The following is a 22,856-nucleotide window of genomic DNA, read 5'->3' on the forward strand; positions in this document are numbered from 1 at the left end:
CAATTTAGATTCACAGGTAGAATTTTAAGATGCTGTGGCAATAAGAACAGAGCTGAATTACAGCCTAAGAACTATGTTTTGAGGATATGATCAATGTGACACTTACACAAACAGAATCATTAATCAATCAAACAACAGATTAAGTAACACTGTATGCATAGCATTATAAGTGGTGCTAAAATATAAGCCACAATCCCTCAAGGATATTATGATTTTTATGTTAAAAACAGAAGTAATTTGTGAAAACAAAATTCGCTACATGGCACATCATAGAAAACTAAGCACAGAAACAGTTCAGAGAAGAATAGTATCAATATGCCTTTAAGACTTCTTCCTATTAGCACATAAATATGGATTGTCTTACCAGGTCAGACATTTATCAAAGTGGGCTTTCCAGTCACTGTTCTTGGTTTGTTTGTTTTTTGTTGTTGTTTTTATTTTTTATTTTTTGGAAATGACCAGATTTGGTGAAGAATGTTAGTGAATCATTTGAGTTTAATACTAATATAGTCACTGGAAATCCAATAAATAATATTTAGAGTGCACTTACTAGGTGTAAGACACTGAGCTTCATATTGTAGCAATCATCTGTACCATGAACGTTGACTATTATAGGGGAAGAGGTTGTGGGAAAACTGCTTCAGCCCTGATGACCCTACAGTTTCCATAAAACAAGAATGTAGATATTGTTATAAACTCATAGATGAATTATTTTCTTGCCATTTAGATTTTTATTTTATACTTAACGAAAGAGGTCTTTCAGGCTTAGATTTTTGCCTTATGACACTCATGCATGCAATAAAAAAAAAAGGAGAACACAAGTGAAAGAAATCAGCAATGATGATTTTAAGGTAAAGACAATTACAGCACAATTGTCACCTGGCTATCTGTGATTGTAGGCCTATCTTGATTTCAGAGATGTTAAAATGTGAAAAGCAACATAATAACACATAACATGCACTCATATACCCAGTACCTTGCTTACGATACGGAACAATTTCTAACATCATTGGAGCCACTGGTATATCCCTATCTGGTCACAGCTCTCTCCTTTCCACCAAAGATAATTGCTGCCTTCAATTTTGTATTTGTCATTCCATTGTTTTTCTCTACAGTTTTGCTAAATGTGTACCCCAAACAACCTATTGTTGGGTCTTATTTTTCAACATACTTAGGCTCTGAGAAGTCTCACCAGCTGTTTAGGCCAGCATTGCCTCCCCAGCCTATTTGGCCATGGGGAATGTGTTCAGTGCAACCTCCATTACTTTCTGAGGAAACGGTGTTCTGAGGAAGTCACCTGGGAGACGTGGGCCTGTTAAATGTGGAAGAAATTGCGGCGAGGGAAAGGCGGGCAGGCAGATTGAGGCCAGATTGTGGAAGGGCCTGAATGGCACGTGAGGGAATCTGGACTCTATCCTGACGCTGTCAGAGCCATCTGGTCCATTTTAAAGGATGTGACATGATCTGGCCTTGCTTCGGGAGGGTTCCTCTGACACCAGGAAGATGGATAAATGTGAAGAAAGACTGGAGGTAGGAAAACTAATTAGAAGAGAGTTAACAGTAGCCTAGTGAATGATGATAAGGCTCTGAAATGGGCCAGTGGTAGAGTTAAAAAGAATTTACAGGGGCCAAGGGAGAACACATGTTGGGACACTTACCAAGACTGGTGACAGCTGGGAGTGAAAGAAAGATGCTCATAAGAAAACTCAGGGTTTGAGCTTTGGCAATCAAAAAATGAGTGGTGCCATTAGGAAGAGAAAACAGGAAAGTCAGGCAGAACAACTGATTTTTTAGAAACTATATAGTTTTGAGCATGGAAGAAGATGCAATCATCCATTTAGTCAATATTTTCTAAGTGTCTACCACATGCCAGGAAATGTACTAGAGGCTGGGCATACAGTTATGAGAAAGACAAAGTCCCTAAGGTACAGCAAATAAATAAGAGTTAAAATTGACCATAAACAATTTTAGTATGTTCAAATTCAAACAGCACTTCAGAAATAAGTATTTTAAACAAAGGGATATAAAAGAAGCTGGTACTGAAACAGCCTTGTGGGCACACACACATAAACTCAGGGAAGAAAACGATGTTAGTGTAATAAACATGGATGTTTACAAGACACAGCAGGAAATTGATACCTGTTTCTTTGCATAATTTTGGACACAGGTGCATAATTGGAAGACAAAATGAGATACTGAGTTTCTGTTTCAGTCTTGGAAGATAACCAATTAGCATCAGAGTTATCACCAAGGAAAGACAGCACAGGGGCCAAACAAGGGGACTTCAGACCCCAAACCATTTCCCATAAGAGAAAGGTGACATAATGAACTAAACCTAACTAATAATGCTCCAGGGAAAGTAACACTACCGCAGGAAAGGTCTGGGCTAAAACTCAAGGAACAAAACATAGAGGCATTTTCTTGGTTATGCATAAATATGTGAATCCAAGGAAAAATGTTTGAGGACATCTAGGGTACATAGAGTGGTTGCTGGAGCCCGCTCGTGAAACCTATTGTAAAATTTTCAGTTTTATGAGCTAGGTATAAAACACAGATGTTATTTTAAAATAAGTTATATAAACTTACAAGTAAATACATTTCACTTAAAACAAAAGGTAATACACACTCAAAACTTATCACGAGTTATATTACATTGTACTATGACCTATGCTTCTGAGATTTTTTTTACACCTACTGTTTCTGTATGGCGGAAATACTTATAATGGAGTGTGACTGCACATTTCTACCCAACTTCACCTTCAGGGACATCATGTTGCTATCTAGGAGTATTTACACCACGGAAGTTGGCAAATGCTACAAATCAGTGTTTGATGCATTGCTGATTGCCTAGACCTGAGAAAGTGACAGAGAACTTTCTCTGTAGTAGGCTGAGCAAGATGGAGAGAGAGTAACTGGGATTCGGTCAAGAGCTTGGCAGGGGTTGGATTGTGCAGAGCCTTTCAGGCTACAGAAAGGAATCTGGATTTTATTCTTGGTGGAAAAGGGAGTTACAGTAAGGTTGCAAGCTTGTCCAACTGGTGGCCCACATGCCACATGTGGCCCAGGACGGCTTTGAATGCAACCCAAGACAAATTCATAAATTTTCTTAAAACATTACGGGATCTTTTTGCAATTTTTTTTTTTAGCTCATCAGCTATCGTTAGTGTATTTTAAGTGTGGCCCAAGACAATTCTTTTCTTCCAATGTGGCCCAGGGGAGCCAAAACACTGGACACCCCTGGAGCAAGGGAATGACAGGATCTAATTTACATCTTTTAAAACTTTCTCTGGTGGTTCTGTGGATAATGGACTGCCAGTTCACAAAAGCAGACATAGAGGGGCTACTATAGCCTTTCAGATGAAAAATAATGTTGGCTTGGACAGGGAAGAGTGTCAACAGCAATTAAGAAGAGTAAATGAATAAGGGGTAAACTTTGGAAGTATAACTGATATGCTTGACATTACATGCAACTAAACTATCTGATATACACAGTATAATATTATTAAACTATAAACATTAAATGCTTTTGAATAAAATAGGGAACAATTATCAATAGGCTTTACTGACAGATGCAAATCCTTTTTTACCACTGATTTCCATATAATTAATAAGAAGTGACATGGACAATGATCCACTAGTTATTTCACATGGTCCTTCAGATGCTAATCCTTATGAGACCTGAAAATCCCATAGTACGTCACCTGCAAAGATAGCCCCACGTTTCTCCACCCACATTCATCCTGCCTTTTCAAATTGCTGATTCTCAAACTATGGCAGGCAGACACTTGCTTCTGATGGAATCACACTGGCTTCAGATAGGGTCAGCGTTATGCTTGAACAAGCAAGAAGACTAATTCTAATAGGACCTATGAATCTCACCATATTCCATCAGCCTCCAAATATATTCTCCTTATTTCTTCACCCACGTCACCCTATCTCCTGCCCATATATTCACCATTTTTTAACCTGACCTGATATTCCGTCATCAGTGTTATTCCACTGTAACAGCTTTTGCCTTACGTGTGGGATGGCAGAATAGTAATTTTTAAAATGTACCTGTAGCAGGGCAGGAGTCAGGGTCTAGGGTGGAAGTGGATATTTCTCTTCTAGAAATCATCATGCTTTTTTCCACTAAGCAGCTTTAAATGAATTAATTTATCACATTTTAGAAGCTGCAAAAGAGTCTGATCATGAGATTTTTTTTTTGTTTCTTGTTTATTTTTATGTGTTCTTTTTATTTATGCATAATAGACATAGTTTGGGGTACATATGATAATTTAATACTTTCATGTAAAGATCAAATCAATGTACGTGGGATAGCCATCATTTTAAATACTTTTCTTAATGCTAGAAGCATTTGAATTATTCCCTTATAGCTCATGTGAAACGTAAAATAGATTATTATAGACTATAGTCACCCTACTGATCTATCAAACACTAGGTCTTATTTTTTCTATCAGGTCATATATTTGTACCAATTAATTAACTTCTTTTCATCCTTCCTTCCTCTCTATCCTTCCCAGCCTCTGGTAACTGCCAGTCTACTCTATCTCCATGATACCCACATTTTTAGCAGATATATGTGAGTGAGAACATGTAATATTTGTCTTTCTGTGCTTGGCTTATCTTATTTAAAATAATGACCTCCAGTTCTATCCATGTTGCTGAAAATGGCAAGATTTTATTTTTTTATGGCTGAATAATATTTCATTGTGTATATATACCACATTTTTTTATCCACTCATCCATCGATGGGCACTTAGGTTGATTCCATTTTTGGTTATTGTAAATAGTGTTGCAATAAACATGAGAATGCAGACATTTCCTCAAAATGTTGATTTACTTTCTTGTGGATACATACCCAGTAGTGGAATTCCTATATCATATAGTAGTTCTATTTTATTTTTGTGAGGAATTTCCGTATTGTTTTCTACAGTGGCTGTACTAATTTACATTTCCACCGACAGCGTATAAGGGGTACCCCCCTCTCTACATCCTCACCAGCATCCATTATTGTCTTTTTGATAAAATTCATTTTAATTGAAGTGAGATGATGTCTCACTGTGATTTTGATTTGCATTTCTCTGATGATTAGTGATGCTGAGCATTTTTTCATATACCTGTTGACCATTTGAAAGTCTTCTTCTGAGACAAGTCTAATCACATTTTTTGTCCATTTTCAATTGGATTATTACATTTATTTATTTATTTTTTTGCTATTCAGTTGTTTTAGCTTCTTACATATTCTGTCAGATGGATAGTTTTCAAATATTTTCTCCTGCTCTGTGGGTTGTCTCTTTGTTGATTGTTTCTTTTGTTGTGCAGAAGCTTTTTAACTTGATATAATCCCATTTGTCCTTTTTTTGCTTTGGTTGCCTGTGCTTTTGAAGTCTTACACAAACAATCTTTGCCCAGATGAATGTCTTGGAGTGTTTTCCCAGAGTTCTTTTCTACTAGTTTCATATTTCAGGCCTTAAATTTAATACAGGTCTTTAATACATTTAGTTTTTTTTTTCTATATGGTGATAGACAGAGATAGGAATGTAGTTTCATTCTTCTGCAGATAGTTAACCAGGTTTCTCAGCACCATTTATTGAAGAGACTATCCTTTTTCCATTATACATTCTTGGAAACTTTGTCAAAGACTAGTTGGCTATAAATGCGTGTATTTATATCTGGGCTCTCTACTCTGTTCCATTGGTCTATGTGTCTGTTTTTACGCCAGTACCATGCTGATTTGGTTACTATAGGTTTGTAGTAAATTTTGAAGTCAAGTAGTGTAATGCCTCCCACTTTGTTCTTTTTTCTCGAGATTGCTTTGGCTGTTTGGAGTCTTTTGTGGTTTCATATACATTTTATAATTGCTTTTTGTATTTCTGTGAAGAATGTCATTGGCATTTTGATAGGGATTGTATTGAGTCCGTACATTTCTTTGAGTAGTATTGTCATTTTAACAAGATTAATTCTTTCGACCCATGAACATGGAATATGTTTTCATTTTTTGCATTCTCTTCCATTTCTTTTATCACTGTTTTACAAGTTTTCTTGTATAGATCTTTCACTTATTCAATTAAATTGATTCCTACGTGTTTTATATTCTTTGTAGCTATTGTAAATAGGATTTCTTTCTTGACTTATTTTTCAGATTGTTTGCCATTGGCATATATAAATACTACTAATTTATGTATGTTGGTTTTGTATCCTGCAACTTTACTGAATTTATTTATCAGTTCTAACAGTTTTTCGTGAAGTCTTTAGGTTTTTCTAAGTATAAGGTCATGTCATCTGTGAACAAGGCTAATTTAACTTCTTTTTCCCAGTTAGGATGCTCTTTATTTTTTTCTCTTGTCTAATTGATCTAGCCAGGACTTCTAGCATTATGTTGAATAAAAGTGGTGAAAGTGGGCATCATTGTCTTTTTGCAGATCTTAAAGGAAAAGCCTTCAATTTTTTCCATTCAGTAAATTGTTATCTGTGGGTCTGTCATATATAGGCTTTATTACCTTGAGGTTTGTTTCTTCTTTACCTAGTTTGATGAGGCTTTTTATTGTAAAAGGATGTTGAATTTTATCAAATGTGTTTTTAGCATCTATTGAAATAATTATATTTTTTAAATCTTTGTCTGTTGATGTGATGTATCACATTTACTGATTTGCGTATGTTGAACCATCCTTGCATCCCTGGGATGAATCCCACTTGATCATGGTGAATGATCTTATTAATGTATTGTTGAATTCAGTTTGCTCATATTTTGTTGAGAATTTTTTTGCCTCTATGTTCATCAGGGATATTGGCCTGTAATTTTGTTCTTGTTTTTTTTTTTTTTTTTTTTCTTATTGTGTCTTCGTCTGGTTTTGTTATCAGGGTAATGCTGGCCTCATAGGAGTTTAAAGTATTTTCTCCTCTTCAATTTTTTGGAAGAGTTTAGTTTGAGTAGAATTGGTGTTAGTTCTTCTTTAAATGTTTGGTAGAATCCAGCAGTGAAGCCACAAGGTCATATACTTTTATTTGATGGGAGACTTTTTATTACAGCTTTGATCTCATTACTTGTTATTGGTTTGTGGAGGTTTTTAATTTCTTCATGGTTCAATCTTGGCAGATTGTATGTGTTCAGGAATTTATTTATTTCTTCCAGCTTTTCCAATTTGTTGGCCTACAGTTGTTCATAATAGCATAACAGTCTCTAAGGATTTTGTGTATTTCTGAGGTCTCAGTTTTTATGACTCCTTTTTCATTTCTGATTTTATTTACCTGGATTTTCTCTCTTTTTTCTTAGTATAGCTAAAGTTTCGCTGATTCCATTGTTCAAAAAACCAACTTTTTGTTTTGTTGATTTTTTGGTATTTTTTTAGTCCCAACTTCGTTTATTTCTCCTCTGATCTTTATAATTTCTTTTCATCTATTAATTTCAGATTTGATCTGTTCTACCTCCCTAGTACATTGAGGTACATCATTAAGTTGTTTATTTAAAGTCTTTCTACTCTTTTGATATGGGCATAAATTGCTATAAACTTTCCTCTTAACACTGCTTTTTCTGTATCCCATAGATTTTGCTATGTTTTATTTAAATTTGCATTTGTTTCAATAAATTTTTAAATTTCCTTCTTAGTTTCTTTATTGAGCCACTGGTTGTTCAGGAGCATGTTGTTTAATGTACACGTTTGTGTAGTTTCCAAAATTCCTCTTGTTAATTGATTTCTTGTTTTATTCCATTGTGATCTGAAAAGATTGACATGGTTTCTACTTTTTTGGATGTGTTGAGGCTTGTTTAATGGTTGAAGATGTGGTTTATTCCAGAGAATATTTTATATGCTGATGAAAAGGATGTGTATTCTGCAGCAGTTGGGTGAAATGTTTTGTAAATCTCAGTTAGGCCTATTAGGTTTAGTGTGTAGTTAAACTCTGATGGTTGACTTTTTAAAAACATTTTGTCTGAATGATCTGCCCATTATTACAGTGGGGTATTAAAGTCCCCTACTTCTATTGTATCATAGTCTATTTCTCCCTTATATCTATTAGTGTTTTTTTTAAATTTTTAATGTTTATGACTACATAGTAGGTATGTATATTTATGGGGTACATAAGATATTTTGATACAGGCAATTATTAATGTTTTTATATATACCTGGGAGCTCTGGTGATGGGTACATAGATATTTATAATTGTTGTATTTTCTTGGTGATTTGACCCCTTTATCATTTTATAGTGAACTCCTTTGCTTCTTTTTAAAGTCTTTGATTTGTAGTCTATTTATCTGATATATTATAGATACTTCTGCCTTTTTTTGGTTTCCAGTTGCCTGGAATATCTTCTTCCATTCTTTTACTTTTAGTCTATGTGTGCCTTTATAGATGAAGTGACTTTTTTGAAGGCAGCATACAGTTGGGTCTTGTTTTATCCCTTCTGCCACTCTATGCCTTTTAACTGGAGAATTCATTCTATTTACATTAAGTGTTACTATTGATAAGTAAGAACTTACTACTGCCATTTTGTTGCTTATTTTCTGGTTGTTTCCTAACTCCTTTCTTTCTTTTTTTTCTTACTCTTTTCCTTTATGGTTAAGTAATTTTTTTCCCTGGCAGTATGTTTTAATTCATTGCTATTTATTTTTAGTGACTCTATTATAGGTTTTTATGTTATGAGTACCATGAGGCTTACCAAAAAAATTTCATATATATAACAAGTTATTTTTAAAGAGTTGACAACTTATCTTGGATCACACAAAAAATAGAAACAAAGAATAGAAACAAAAAAATTCTACAATGTAACTTCGTTCCCCCACATTTTGACTCTTCTTTGTCTCAATTTACATAATTTTATACTGTCTATCTCTTAACTGGTTGCTATAGCTATTATTGTTTTTGATATATTTGTCTTTTGAGTTTCAAACTACAGTTATAAATAGATTGCACACTATAGTTACAGTATTAAGAGTATTCTGGATTTTTACATGTACTTAATTTTACCCATGGGTTTTATATCGTCAAATTTTATTTTTGTTTTTCTTTTCTTTTTGTACATTAAGTTTTTTGTTTTCTTTCAGGTTGAAGAACTCTCTTATAATTTCTTTTAAGATAGTTCTACTGGTGGTGAATTCTCCCAGCTTTTGTCTCAATAAGACTTTATCTCTCTTGCATATTTGAAGGATAGCTTTGCTAGATACAGTATTTTTGGATGAGAGGTTTTTTTCATTCAGCACTTTAAAAATGCAGTTTCACTCCCTGCTGGCCTATATAGTTTCCATTGAGAAATCTGTTGCTAGACAAAAAGAGGCTAGATCCTCTTTATAGGTTATTTGCTTTTTTTTTTTTTTCTTTTGAGACAGAGTCTTACTCTGTTGCCCAGGCTGGAGTGCAGCAGTGCAATCTCAGCTCACTGCAACCTCTGCCTCCTGAGTTCAGGCGATTTTCATGCCTCAGCCTCCTAAGTAACTGGGGACCATCACTCCTGGCTACTTTTTGTATTTTTAGCAGAATCAGGGTTTCACCATGTTGACCAGGCTGGTCTCAAATTCCTGACCTCAAGTAATCTACCCTTCTTGGTCTCCCAAAGTGCCGGGATTACAGGCATGAGCCACAACACCTGACCAATTTGCTTATTTTCTTTTACTGCTTTTAGTATCCTCTCTTTGTCCTTGAACATTGAGAGTTTAACTATTATATGCCCTGGGGATAATCTTACTTGGGTTGAAACTATTTGGTGTTCTCTGATGTTCTTATACCTGTATATTTACATTTATTTCAAGATTTGGAAAGTTTTCTTTTTGTTTTAGTTTGAACTATTTTATACTTCTTTTTTTATTAGAATAGAAACTTTTGCAATCAGTCCTTTTTAAAAATTATATATATGTATATATATATATATTTCTTTGTTTCAATACCTTTTGGGGTACAAGTGGTTTTTTTTTGTTAAGCAGACAAATTGTACAGTGGCAAAGTTAGAGATTGAAGTGAACCTGTCACCTGAGTAGTGTGCCTTGTACCCAATATGTAGCTTTTTATTCCTTTCACTCCCACTCTCCCCCATTCTGAGTCTCCAAAGTCCATTATACCACTGTGTATGCCTTTGCATACCCATAGGTTAGTTCTAAATTATAAGTGAGAATATATGGTATTTGGTTTTCCATTCCTAAGTTACTTCACTTAGAATAAGGCCCCCAGCTCCATCCAAGTTGCGGCAAAAGACATTATTTTTTGTCCTTTTTTGTAGCTGAGTAGTATTCCATGGTGTATATATACCACATTTTCATTATCCACTCTTTGGTTGATGGGCACTTAGGTTGGTTCCATGTCTTTGCAATTATGAATTGTGCTGAAGTAAACATATGTGTGCAGCTGTCTGTATGATATAAGGACTTTTTCCCCTTGTATAGATATCAAGAAGTGGAATTCCTGGATCAAATGGTAGATCTACTTTTAGAAACAGAGAAATATCAAAACCTTTAAGAAATATCCATACTGTTTTCCATAGAGGTTACACTAATTTACATTCCCAGTATAAGCGTTCCCTTTTTACCTCATCCATGCCAACATCTACTGTTTTTTGACTTTCTAATAATGGCCATTCTAGCTGGAGTAAGGTGGGATCTCACTTTGGTTTTAATCTGCATATCCCTGATGATTAGTGATGTTGAGCATTTTTTATATGTTTTTTTGGCCATTTGTACATCTTCTTTTGAGAAATGTCTATCATATACTCTGACCGCTTTTTGATGGGGTTATTTGTTTTGCTGATTTGAGTTTCTTATAGATTTTGGATATTAGTCCTTTGTCAGATATATACTTTGTAAGTGTTTTCTCCCACTCTGTGGGTTGTCTGTTTACTTTGATGATTATTTATTTTACTGGGCAGAAGCTTTTTAGTTTAATTAGGTCCCATTAATTTATTTTTGTTTGTGTTGCATTGGCTTTTAGGGTTCTAATCATGAATCATTTGCCTAGGCCAATGCCCCAGAAGTGTTTTTCCTAGGTTTTCTCCTAGAATTTTTATGGTTTCAGGTCTTACATTTAAATCCTTGATCCATCTTGAGTTGATTTTTGTATACGATGAGAGATAGGTGTCCGGTTCATTCTTCTACGTGTGAATTATCCAGTGTTCTCACCATTCATTGAATAGATGTCCTTTCCCCCATTTATGTTTTTTTAATACTTTGTCAAAGATCAGTTGGTTGTAAGTATTTGGCTTTATTTCTGGGTTCTCTATTCTATTCCATTGGTCTATGTCTCATTTTTATAGCAGTAACATGCTGTTTTGATTATTATCACCTTGTAGTATAATTTGAAGTTGGGCAATGTGATACTCCCAGATTATCCAGAAACACCTGTGTTCCACTAGCAACAGCTACCTAGGTTCCAGACAGTCTGCGCTCAGAACCCAAAACTGCCCCAGGCCATAAGCCTTCCTAGTGGTGACAGCAACTGGAGCTTTTAGGCCACACTCCTCCCAGTCAACCAACAAAGCTGGGATATCTAGCTCCTGTACCCTTGGCTGAAGCACACTTCCCACTTGCCCCTCAGTTCTGGCCAAGGGTTTGTCTCCACTCGAGATTACATCATGAATCACAGTTGGAAGCTTTTCTCAACCTATGACTGTCACTGGAGTTAGCTGGCAGACTTCCACGAGGTCTCCTGTGAGGTAAGATCAGGAACAACTTCCCTCCATTCCCACTGGAAACTGGAAGTGCATGCAAAGCACATCCTGATGCCACTCCTTCTCATACACTCCCCACCACTCACTAAATCAGCTCCAGTACTGGGTAGGGTTATGGCCCTCCCCCATATCCTGGATTGCCAGGCTACCCAGTGGAGGTCTACATCCCAGAGGCGGCTTATCCCCCTCTCACACTCCGGGGACTTAGAGTTTTTCACCTTGCTCATTGTGTAGGGTGCTGCTTGTTTCAAAGGGTCTGTGGTTTGTTCTTGTGTTGCTTATCGGAAAAAGTTCACAGTGTGAATTTCTACACACTTTTGTCTTTCCAAGTGGAAGAGACATGCTAGCAATGCCTTCAAGCTGCCATCTCGGCCCTTTGGAAAGTTGGTTTTTTGGTTTTTTGGGTTTTTTTTTCCTTTCAGTAACCTTTCTACCCCTTGCTCTTGCTGAACTCCCTCTTGAACAGCAATATTTCTTAGATTTGGCCTTTTGATGTCATTTTCTATATCCTGTAGGTGGTCTTCATTCTTTTTTCTTTTTTCTCTCCTAACCATATTTTCAAATAATCTGTCTTTGAGGTGACTGATTCTTTCTTCTGCTTGATCCATTCTGCTGTTGAGAGCCTCTAATAATTTTTTCAGTTCAGCAAACGTATTTCTCAGTTCCAAAATTTTTGTTTCTTTTTTATTATTATTATTTCAATCTTCATAAAATTAGTCTGATAAATTTCTGCATTGGTTTTCTGTGTTATCTTGGAGATTGCTGAGTTTCCTTACAACTGCTATTTTGAATTCTTGGTCAGAGAGCTCACATATTGCCTTCTCATTGAGGTCAGGCACTGGTTCCTTACTCTGTCTATTGAAGAGGTCATGGTACCCTGCTTGCCCTTTTTTTTTTTCTTGTGAAGGTATGTGTATGTCTTTGTATTAAAGAATTAGTTGTTTATTTCAGTCTTCTTTGTCTGGATATTTTTGGTTTTATTAGATATATTTTCTGAGAGACTCTTCAGTGCTAGGTTGTTGCCTCCTTTTTGGCTCTTGGTGATTCCTTAATCCAAGGTTCACCTGGGCTCTAGTAAATAATTGGGGTACTAACTGTCCCAAAAGAGGGGGCTCCAAAGGGGATATCCTGGCAGTGTGGGAAGGCTGGCTAAGGGTTCATGCCAAGGGGTCCTGTGGAATGTACCTCCAATGGTGTGGTGCTGCTGAACAACCACTCTGATTTGGCATCTCCTTTGTTTAAGTTACAGATCAGAGTTTCCAGGGCTGGGGATGGTAGTCCCACCTCCTTCCCTTCTCTCTGCCTGTCCTCAGTGATATTCTCCCTTCTGGCATTTGACATGCTTTCCATGAGTTAAGGCAAGGACAGGTCTCCTGCCAAGGCTCCCAAGATGGTGGAAAACCTGCTTGTCCACCTTGATCTCACTTTTTTGAGTGCAGAAATTGTGAATGGAGGGAAATATTTTGTGCACTTGGTGCTGGACAGGAGGGTCATTGCTGATATAGAAATTCAATTATCTTACAGCTTTCTCAGAGATTTTTCATTTCTCTGTGGCCCCAGGGACTGTCTCCTTTTTGTACTTGAGTTGAGATATTGCTGGTGATAATCTTGGTGCTGTCTATTTGTTTTTTATTTTATCTGTGGGAGTGAGGCCATCTTGCTTCTACACTGCCATTTTGGAACTGCCTGAAGTTTGAAAGTAAAGAAAAAATGTCGATAAGTGAAAGTGTGATTGGTGGTAATGGCTGGGAGTTGGGAGACCCAAAAACACTAACTCGAGAATTATAGGCCTCAGATGTTTGGATGAGATGAGGTAAAATCTTAAGTGGAAAGACTGATGGAGATATCAAAAAGAAAATAGAGATAGAATGAAGTAGGGAAACAGAAATGAGATGGCACCAATACCCAGCTTTGGAATACTTACAGTTTTATTTGGAGCAGAAAGAATATAAGATGTTTTCAGGCTGAGGCTGCCTTTCTTTAAGTCTTAAGACCCTCCAGTTTCAGTTGGATGAAACCTTCTATTAACATATGAGGGACCCACATCCCTTATTCTGGCTCCTGGAGCTCTGCCTTTCACGTTCTCTCTTGGATCTTTTCTTCAACTTTCCTCTAATTTTTGTCTCAGTGAAGCTTAGCTTACTTGCTTCATTCAAGGCCTAAGGAACAGCAAATTTCTGTATTTCAGATGTCTCAGCTATTTCTCAAAGCTAAATTAATACATTTATAGGATATAAATTGTTATGATGGTGGAGTTACTGGATTTTTAAAACATTCATTTGACTTGCTTGGATAGTTATCTGACCAAATTGGTTATTTTGGTATTATGTAGATACAGTTGAATAATGTTATTAAATTATATCTAATCTGCTTTTTTTCCAGGTTGAGTTGTCCTGATATATTTAAATTCTGTGCCTAGAAATTATTTTCTGAGGTCTCGTTAATTTTCCTTGCATTCCTGTGAAAGTTCTCACAACTATTCTTACTCTTAATATATGGGACATAGGACTTTAAGCACATTTATATGACGCAAATATATATATATATTCTTGATGTATTTATGTGCGTTTATGTGATTATATGTGGTATGTGCTTACAAATATATATTTGACATTGTAGAAGTAGAGCATCTGGTATTTTCATCCACATGTTTGATATTATATAGTTGCTATAATCCAACTGGCTGTGTGCTTAGGTCACTTTTTTTGTTGTTGTTCATTGATGGGTGTAATATGCAGAAAATCAAAAGATTTGATGTAATCAAGATAAAATACATCTATCATTTCTCCTTGATCTACCATATTAGATTAGCTTAAAAGGATTTGATTTTATGTAGGACACATTAGTCATTATTCGCTAAGTACCTTCTTGTCTTCAAGTTATTTGCAAATTTATTGTATCAGGGTTTCTGCCAGTATTTTCTTAAGCATCCATGTGAAGGTTACTTGTCTGCTCTGCTTGTTATATGACTCGTGACTTCATTCAGTCCTCTACTGCTGACAGATTTCCCTGTTAACACCTCAAGATAAAACCTTTAGGGAACCTGGCATATGAATAAAAAGAATGCATTAAAACCAGGTTGGTAGAGTTGCTTCTATTATTAGAATTCCTACTATGATTTTCTGCCAGTATTTTGAAGGCATAATGAATGCTTAAAAATACCACTGCCACTCTTAGTTGTATATTTAATCAGACTTAGCAAGCAAGATTTAAAAGATGCTTAGTTTATTATTTTTTTACAACCACTAAACGTGGTGGAGTCTTCACTTATTTTAAGTAATGATGACCTAGAAGGACTAAAAAGATAAAAATTATTGAAAATTATAACATTTTTCACCTTGTAAGTGAATTAAATTACATGCAACACAAAGTTTATGTTATTTCATGAGGTATGTGATTGATACCCAATAATATTCTGTCTCCTAGCTATGATATTTGCATTTTTTTAAAATTAGGTTAATTTTACATATTGATATATCTAGAAGAAAGCATGGTATAAAATGAATAGGAATGGATTAAGGAATCCCATTGGCCTAGTTTGAATCTCAGCTGGCCCACCTACAAGCTGTGTGACCTTGGACAAGTAACCTAAGCTCTTAGAGCCAATGTTCATCATCAATAAAATGGTGAAGCCATCTCAGTTTCATCATCAATAAGATTACCTATCTTAAGACTTTGTAGTAAGCTTAAAGGGGATGATGTAATTAAGCTCAGCACAATGCCTGACACAAACATAGTAAATGATAAATAAACATTAGGGTCCAAAGATTCATAGGTTTTCCGAAGAGAAGTGGGAAACTGCTAAACCATTTTAGGGTAATTGTTTTGCTCATTTCATGACACTGGGTCAATACAATGGCATCCAAATCACCATTGTGAGGTATCTGGGATATAATCCCTTCTAGTCTGATGAAGTCAGATTAACATTGCTATTATCAGATAAGGCAGAACTACCCATATAGGGTAGTAATGGCACATACATGAGCTCTGATATTGCTTCTGGGCATGGATGGAAGCAAATTTAGATCATCAGCACAAATGGAAAATTGGTGTAGGCTCTGGCCAAATGACTGAATTCATAAATTAACATCATTTGCTACACAATAGTTCTATTGAGGTGACACATTACCAAGGGTTATGCAAGCCTCAAGTCAAAGCTGGGAGCCTACCCACCCCACACAGTTTACATACTGAACCTCAAAACCCTCAGAGACTTTAACAGGTGGTCGTAAGGCTGCTCCTGACCACAAAGAGAGTAATTAACTCCATTATCACCAATATACTAATAAATACATATATAAAATATATAGGGTCCATGAAGTCAGGACCCTTGAACCTATTGTCCACCAATATATCCCTAGCACTCAGAAAAAGAATCTAATCCGTAGTAGGCTATCAAATGTCTTTGTTCTCTAGCTTCATCCATGTTGACACAAATGACAGGATGTTATTCTTCTTTATAGCTGAGTAATATTATATTGTATATACATATTGCATTTTAAATAAACCAGGCACAGGCCGACAAATACTGCATGGTTTCATTCATATGTGGCATCTAAAAAGGTTGCTGTCATAAAAGTAGAGAGTAAAATAGTGGTTACCGGAGGCTGGGGAGAGGAGGGAGGCTGGGGAGAGGAGGGAGCCTGGGGAGAGGAGGGAGCCTGGGGTAGGAGGAGAGGGTGGTCAATGGTTGCAAAGTTATCATCAGCAAGGAAGAAAAATTTCTGGTGTTCTATTACATAGTAGGGTGATTATAGCTAATAACAATTTGTGTATATTTCAAGATAGCTAACAAAGAAGATTTTGAAAGTCATTAGCACAAAGAAGTGGTAAAGGTTTGAGGTGGTAAACATGCCAACTACCCTGATTTGATCATTATACAATGCACACATGCATTTACACATCACACTACCCTCTAAACATGTACAATTATTATGTGTCAACTATAAAGAAAATGTTAAAAATAAATTTTTAAAAAGGGTATTTGTTTACTATATTTTCAATTGGCAAATTTTTGAAGTATCAACCAGCCTGTGGAGTTATTGAGCTAAAAAAATCTTACTAAAGGTTAAAAAGTAGCCCAGCCCTGTTGGTTCAATGCTTACGATTTCTAAATGTTCCTCAAAATATCTGTATATTATTCCTTGCCTTACTAAGCACAGTGTAGTGAACATAACTGCATCGTTCAGTGATGTGTTGGATCACTGAAGCTTTGGGTTATCATGCTAAGTCCAGTCTCATCTTTCAGCTGCAGATACAAATGCAGGAAAAGTAAGAGTTGGCATGAAGAAAGTATGATCTTGTAATACAAATTTAAGATTTTCTTTAAAGGGCTGGGCGCCATGGCTCACGCGTGTAATCCCAGCACTTTGGGAGGCCAAGGTGGGTGGATCACAAGGTCAGGAGATCAAGACCATTCCAGCTAACATGGTGAAACCCCGTCTCTACTAAAAATACAAAAATTAGCCAGGCATGGTGGCGGGCGCCTGTAGTCCCAGCTACTCAGGAGGCTGAGACAGGAGAATGGCGTGAACCCGGGAGGTGGAACTTGCAGCGAGCCAAGTTTGTGCCACTGCACTCAAGCCTGGGTGACAGAGCAAGACTACATCTCAAAAAAAAAAAAAAAAAAAAAGACTTTCTTTAAAATAAATATTTACTATCAATGAATGTTTTCATCACAGATCTTTTTTTCTAAATCCCTATCGAGAAAAATATCAGTATTTTCCAGGAATCTGCAATATGAGACCTGGATAATTTTTACGATACAAAATTTTCATTATCACTAACAGTTCTTTTATTCCAGAAACTGTTTGTGAGCATCTACTGTATACACGAATATCATTCATTTTATCCATCCATAGAGTCACGTAGCATTGTGGCTACTCGGCTTCTGCACTTGAGAAATAGAGTCATAGATATTTAACTGCAATTCAATATATCATAAAATTACAATCTTTATAACAATATAAAATTACAGGAAACTGTGGTTAACTAGGAGTGACTACTCTGTTTAGAAGGACTTCCCAGAAGAGGCACCATGTGAGGTAAGTCTTGAAGGATGAGTAAGAGTTCACCAAGACCAAGGCCATTGTGTTATAAAACTCCAAGGAGCACCATTCACATTGTATGTAATGGTGCCCCCTGAACTTGTGTGCCAGTGGAAGAAACCCTTTGTATATCAGTTAGGATGCTTTCAGATGCAAGAAAACAGGATACTACAGAAAGTGGCTTAAATAATGATGGTTTTTTTTTTCTTTTTTTTTTTCTTTTTTGAGATGGAGTCTTGCTCTGTCGCCCAGGCTAGAGTGCAGTGGCTCACCGCAACCTCCGCCTCCCAGGTTCAAGCGATTCTCCTGCCTCAGCCTCCCAAGTAGCTGGGACTACAGGTGCCCACCACCACGCCCGGCTAATTTTTTGCATTTTTGGTAGAGACAAGTTTTTGCCATGTTAGCCAGGATGGTCTCGGTCTCCTGACCTTGTGATCCACCCACCTCGGCCTCCCAAAGTGCTGGGATTACAGGCGTGAGCCACCGTGTATGGTCCGGTTTTATTTTCTTAAAATCTAGAAAAAATGGTTCTAGGGTAGTTCAGGCATGTGGCTATGTCTATCAGGCTTTTTCCATCATTTCACTTCTGTCCTCAACATGCAGCTTCTATCCTTGGGCTTATCACCGTGTGGTCAAAAGATGATTTCTGAAGTCTCAGGTTTACCACATTCAATTACAAGAAGAGAGTCAGGCAGATAAGACTCTCCTTGAATGTCTTTTTTAAGCTTTTTTTTTTTTAAGGGAGAAAAAATCCTCCATGGCAGTCACCCAGAAAATCTACCTGTATGTCTCATTGGCCAGCAGTTATCATATGACCATCATTAGTTGCAAGGGAGAAAGGAAATGCAAGTAAATAATATCTTTAATCTCAATTGTGTGACTCAGTGTCTACTAGAAGGAAAAAGATGGCTGGTGGAGCTCTGGGGTAGGCAACTCACAGTGACTCCAGACTATTTAAAGGTTAAAAAGGGATTATGACTTTTGGTCTCCAGAACCAAACATTCTGACAAATACTAAGGTTATTTTGTCTGTTTCTTCTAAAACTGCACTTGAGTGTTAATAATTTCTAGTAGATAATTATTTTTCCTTTTACTTTCTCAAGAGTAGTATGCTTCAGCTAAACATTCTGTTTTATTCTATCAAGACACCTCTGAGGTCAGTATAATTATATTTAATTTATATTTGCAGAGGTGGGCCAAGGAGGAGTTAAAGTCAAGCAACACAGCTAGCAAATAATTAAATAATGAAACCTAGATGGCTGGGAGGGGAGGAGGGGGGTAAGGGCTGAGACATTACTTAATGTGTATAATGTACATTATCCAGGTGATGATTACAGTAAAAGCCCAGACTTTATCACTATGCAGTATATGCATGTAACAAAACCGTATTTGTACTCCTTAAAATTATGCAAGTTTTTTTTTTTTTTTAAAGAAAGCCTGGAATTGGTTCATGGTATTCTGACTATTAGATCAAGTTTTTTTCTATGATGTCTCAAATATTTATATTTTCATAGTATGATATTATTTTATGATGTGATAATATAATGTGATACCATGATAGAATTCCATACACTAGAATGCAGTTTGATAGTATAACATAGAGTTAAATTCTGCCACGTTTCAAACTGACTAGTGCAGCCCAAGGCTGACTAATCAACTTTGTGGGCATTTTTCATTACAGGCTCAAAGGTAGCTCCGTTCAATAGGGCGGTCTTTGTTCCAGGAGCCCACTGTGCCTCTTCCCAGCATGGTGCAGTGCCTGAGAGAAATAAAAGAGTTGGCTCTCACACTAAGAGGTCGAGGAGTTCAGGAAATGACCTGGGTATGACAGCAATGGAGCATAGGAAAAGTTGATCTTGAAAAGCAAGAACTGTACATTCCTTGGACTCCTTTCTCTTTTTCTTTCCTCCGGTCTGCATCTGTCCACATGAAATAACAAAATCACCAGCAAGTCAAAAGGACATATTGTGCCAAGAGATAAGATGAGACTTTGGAAACCCATAAGAAGCTCAGATATACTTCAGCCCTGGGGAAAGAGACTGCATGGGCCATTTGAAAACTGAGATGGACTCTGTGCTCAAGATCAATAGATTTAATATTCGATAGAGTGGCCGCGGTCGCCATGGTGAGCAAGCTCTGGATGTAATTACAAGGTTCAGCTGGATGGATTGCTGGGAGAAATGCTTTATGAACAAAACAGGGTTGCTACCCTTACACAGTTCATCTCCAGCATATTTCTGACAGTCAGAGACAATTCAGAAGACAGTGCATTTGAAGGCATAGTAGAAACGAGAATAACTGGGTCACTTCATTCTGGGGCTTTCAAAGACTGCTCTTCTAAATCAGGCTAGATTCTAAACAGCTCCCAGTATCTATAGCTATAATTCAGGACTGTGGCTAAATGTTTACCTGACCTCATTTCCCAATTTGAAGAATTAGCTATTAGACAAGTGAAAATAAAATTTCTCCAAAGCAAGCACACTTTGGTCAGCGCAGAACCCAATCAAGTAGAACTCTGTAGCATGCATCTAAAGAATGGGAGATGTCGAGAATAGAGTTTGCCTAAGATGCTATCTTGTATCCTTGAAAACAGGGAGCTGAACAAGGGGTTGAATGTCATGTTTCCGAGTTATAGGTGGTTCAGTACATTTTGATCATGCAAATTATCCATTTGTATAGTTGCTCAATAAATGATGTTTCAGGATAGGCAGTTGAGCTTTTTGACTGTGCCATATGCACTCTGAATATTCAGAGATTATTCAAAGGCTACACATTGGTGACAAACCCCAGACATAAAACAAATGGAGGAGGTGGCTTGTTTTTTTTCTTTTAAGTTCAGGGGTGCAGGTGCATGTTTGTTACATAGGTAAACTTGTGTCATGTGGATTTGTTACACAGATTATTTCATCACCCAGATATTAAGCCTAGTACCCATTAGTATTGTTTTCCTGATCGCTCTCCTCCCACCCTCCATGCTCTGAAAGGCCTCAGTGTGTATTGTTCCCTCATATGTGTCCATGTGGCTTTTTTAAACATAACTTTTTATTTTTGAAAGAATGGTAACTTCTCATTCCACTGTTAAGAAATAATACAGAGACCCACGTACCCTTTGCCTATTTCTCCCAATGGTAATATCTCACATAATTATAGCACAATGTCACAACCAGGATATTGATAGTGATATGATCCTTCAGCCTCATTCAGATTCCCCCAATTGTTTTATGTGTGTGTGTGTGTGTGTGTGTGTGTGTGTAATTTTAGTTATATATAGGTTAATGTAGCTACCACCACAATCAAGATGCAAAACAGTTCCATCACCTCAAGGGTCTGTCATGTTGACTTTGATGTGGCATTTTAATAGCCTGTAAAGGAAAGGTGAGAAATATCTCATTATTTCAATGAAGTGGGAAAAGCAAACTAACAAAAATTATGCAAATTTAAACACTCATTTTCAAGTTTCTTTCATTTTCTATGTCCAGTATCCTCTCCTAGATTGGACTGCTACAAAACATAATTAATCTGACTTCACAGAGTTCCAATATTTTTGCAGGGTCATTTTAAGGTATATAGTTGGTTGTTAATCAGTTACTTCCATTATAACACACATGACCCATCAATTACATGCCTGGGTATTTATTTTAGAGAAATGAAAAGTTACATTTGCCCACAAACCTGTGCACAAATATTCACAGCAGCTTTTTATGTAGTTGCCAAAAGTTAGAAGTAACTCACATGTCCTTGACAGCATGAATGTGTAAACAAACCGGAACATCCATGCAATGGGGTACTACTCAGCAACAGAAAGAAATAAAAATGGATACAACCATCAACTTGGATGGATCTCAAGGGCAATGTGGTAAGTGAAAAGAGCAAATCAAAATATATCCTGTATGATCCCACTTATAAAACATTCTCAAAATGACACAATTAGAATGATGAGAGATTAGTGGTCATTCAAGGTCAGGATTGGGAAGAAAGTGCGAATATAAAAGTTTTATGGAGTTTCTTTGTGGTGATGGAACAGTTGCTGTCTGAGGGCTGCTCTGACAAAAACACAAAAGATTGGGTGGCTTAAACCACAAACATTTACTTCTCACATTTCTGGAAGCTGGGAAGTTCCAGATCTAGGAGCCAGCAGGTCCAGTGTTGGGTGAGGTCCTGCCTCCTGTTTGTATCCTCACATGGCAGGCATAGAGACAGAGAGAGACAGGAAGCAAACCCTTTTCTGTCTCTTCTCATAAGGGCACTAATCCCATCATGAGGGCTCCACCCTCATAATCTAATCACATTCCAAAGGCCTCACCTCCAAACACCATCACACTGGAGATTAAGGCTTCAACAGATGCATTTGGTGGGTTTGGGAGGACATAAACGTTCAGTCCATAGCAGTTATGCATCCTGACTATGGTGGAAGTTACAAGAATCTACACGTGATACAGTTTTACAGAACTATATACCCCCCTCCCAAACATGTTTGCATATAAAAAACAGGTGAAATTGGAATTAGGTGTATAGTTTAGTTCATAGCACTGTGTTATACTGTGCCAGTTTTCAGGTTTTGATAATGCATTATGTTTACATAAGATGCTAACATCAGGGGAAGCTGAGAATAGGATACAAAGAAATTATCTGTTCTACTTTCATAACTTTTTGGCAGTCTAAAATTATTTCAAAATAAAAAATGAAAACAAAACAAAAAAATCCCCCTAATTTCTAGAGAAGTTGGCTAAGATTCAAATAGGTTAAATAATTTACACTTATTTTTAAAACCCTCAAGCCAGTAAAAGGCCAAACTGAGATTTGAGCTCCAGGACTTCTGAGTCCAAATTCAGGGCTCTTTATACCACAATGCTCCTATTAGCCATGCGTTTAGCTTGAGCAGATAAACATTCAAGTGACAGTTGAAGGTCATTTAAGTAGATAGAAGAACATGTTCAAGGTCAGGAGGTAAACAAAAGCAAGGAAAGAAAGCACAAACCATCAAAGCCTGACGGGCAGAGGAAAGCACAGGACTGAGAGAACTGGAGCCATGGAGGGGACAAGAACAGAGACAGAGGGAACGAGAGGGTGTAGGTTGTGAACAGGATATCCTGATTTGAAGATGGAGTGACTCTTGATGATGATAGACCCTCGAAATAGCCCCCGAGAGGAGATGAGTGGA

The 22,856-nt window shown here is 36.8% G+C and overlaps 1 protein-coding gene across 3 annotated transcripts in view; it reads right to left on the reverse strand.

Annotated features, from left to right (window-relative positions):
• Positions 1-22,856, reverse strand: part of RFC3 (replication factor C subunit 3) — a 145,518-nt gene that overhangs the window by 58,406 nt on the left and 64,256 nt on the right. The window contains exons 11-12 of one of the 3 annotated variants that reach the window (XR_009213180.1): positions 21,014-21,057; positions 18,099-19,614 (exon numbers count right to left, since the gene is read on the reverse strand). The exons of 1 other annotated variant lie outside the window; for it this stretch is intronic. The gene's annotated coding sequence lies outside the window, so the exon portion shown is untranslated. Of the gene's footprint in view, positions 1-18,098; positions 19,615-21,013; positions 21,058-22,856 lie in introns of those variants that run through there. One more of the 3 variants, XR_009213181.1, reaches the window with a different exon arrangement.

This window comes from Hylobates moloch, unplaced genomic scaffold (genome assembly GCF_009828535.3).
Source record: "Hylobates moloch isolate HMO894 unplaced genomic scaffold, HMol_V3 SCAFFOLD_4, whole genome shotgun sequence".
In the NCBI taxonomy this organism is placed as follows: Eukaryota; Metazoa; Chordata; class Mammalia; order Primates; family Hylobatidae; genus Hylobates; species Hylobates moloch.